General features: G+C 37.5%; 1 pseudogene; it reads right to left on the bottom strand.

Annotated features, from left to right (window-relative positions):
* Nucleotides 1-291: 291 nt before the first annotated feature.
* LOC133196635 (uncharacterized) lies at nucleotides 292-1,455 on the bottom strand (annotated as a pseudogene).
* Between the last annotated feature and the right edge of the window lie 250 nt (nucleotides 1,456-1,705).

Genomic DNA, 1,705 nt, shown 5'->3' with positions numbered 1-1,705 from the left:
GGGAAAACATGATCCCAAACCATCAATCCACGTGAGAGTACTCACTAGGGCTTCAGTGTCCCCGGATATCAGGTATACACCGATAACACTCATTCCATGCCAATATTTAATCAGTTCTATTTTCTTTCAGATTGAAAAACACTACATGTTTTTAAGTCAATTTAAGACAAATAATCTAATTAAATATTCATATCATATCATATCTAAAGAAATGACCGTTAAATGTACAATTCAAATCTGAGAAACTGGTTCAACTTGACTAAAATCAGTTCTTTCACATTGTTAAAAAAGTCATTGAGAATTCATTTTTCCTCTTGCTGCTTTCATTTTTGCACATTCACGAATGTAATGGTCATTTGCCCCGCAGAAAAGGCAGCCAGTCCTTGATTGCCTGTATGGAGCGCGCTGGTATCGCCGATACCCGGGTTCCCACTGCATGTGTACCAGGTACAAAATTGTATTGTGGTGGAATATACCCCATGTAGTTTGGTTGCCCGTATAGATTCAACAGTGGAGATTGAGTTTCAGTAGAAGTTATCTTCTCCGTTTCTGTAGATTTCGTTTCGGGTTTTATTTTGACAGCTTTTGACAATGCTTTACCTACTACATCAGAAGCCTTGCCCCAGAGAACACTCAAACAAAAGTTTGGAACATCAATTTTATCTTGATTCAGATTAGCTTGTCGGGAAAGCTCATCAAACACGGAGGCCTCATCATGGCCCTTCCGCCGAGTTATTCTAGCGAGCTCATCCAAAGTAACAAGGAGAAGCGGGATACTGGGGTTGCTTTGAAGTGCTAAACTCCTCACCTTTTCTTTACATTTTCTATTTCTTTGTCGTCTTCGTTTCTCTGACTTTTCTCAAGTTCTTGTAGCCTCTTCCCAACACTCGGGGTCGGCTTTACTTTCTTTGCAGGTGGCTCTTCCGGCTCACTCTCCTGTATACACAAAGTGTGGAAATCATTCATTATAACACCATCCGTTAATAAAGTTGTTTTTTTTTTTTTTTTTTTTTTTTTTTTTTTTTAAGCTGATATAGTTAAATAATAGTTTCATAGAATGAGTAATTTGATTATTATATCCCATGGTGGTGATGCTAGCAATAATTACATTAATTATCAGTACAAGTTAACTGTATACCTTGTTCTCGGTGCTTAATTCTTGGCCAGCTGGTTGGCCGAACTCATTCGCCCTCAGAATTACTAGATGAAGAAGCGTCTTAAGGTTTTGTTCTGTCATCTCTTTACCAGCCATCTGCATGCACTCTTTTTCAGATTTTCCGGTCAGTTCTCTAAAGGCGCTAATCACTTCATCCTTGTCCATCTCCTCTAGCTGTGGTTTATTTTATATCGTGCAAACTGTTTCACCGGCTGTTCCAGCCCTCTCATCTCTTTGATGACGGGGAAGTCTTTCCCCCGCAGAGAGTGTCTCCGCTTCAAGACGGTCGGAGGGGGCATCTAGTAATAAGAAATTTTTTTACCATGATTACTAAATTTTACCTTGATATACTAGACAGTTAAATCTTAAAGCCTGAACGTACTTCTTTTTTTTTTTTTTTTTTTTTTTTTTTTTTTTTTTTTTTTTTACTATACAAACTATGTAGAACGCATATACATTTGTAAATAGCTACCAATGCTGTGTTATATGTTGACTAAAACATGTTATGCCTATGAATTTTTTATATTATAATTCGGCTTTTCGCATCAT

This window comes from Saccostrea echinata, unplaced genomic scaffold (assembly GCF_033153115.1).
Source record: "Saccostrea echinata isolate AGI-Se365-2 ecotype Australia unplaced genomic scaffold, CSIRO_AGI_Sech_v1 ptg000030l, whole genome shotgun sequence".
Taxonomy (NCBI): Eukaryota; Metazoa; Mollusca; class Bivalvia; order Ostreida; family Ostreidae; genus Saccostrea; species Saccostrea echinata.
This window is presented reverse-complemented; position numbering and strand designations above follow the sequence as displayed.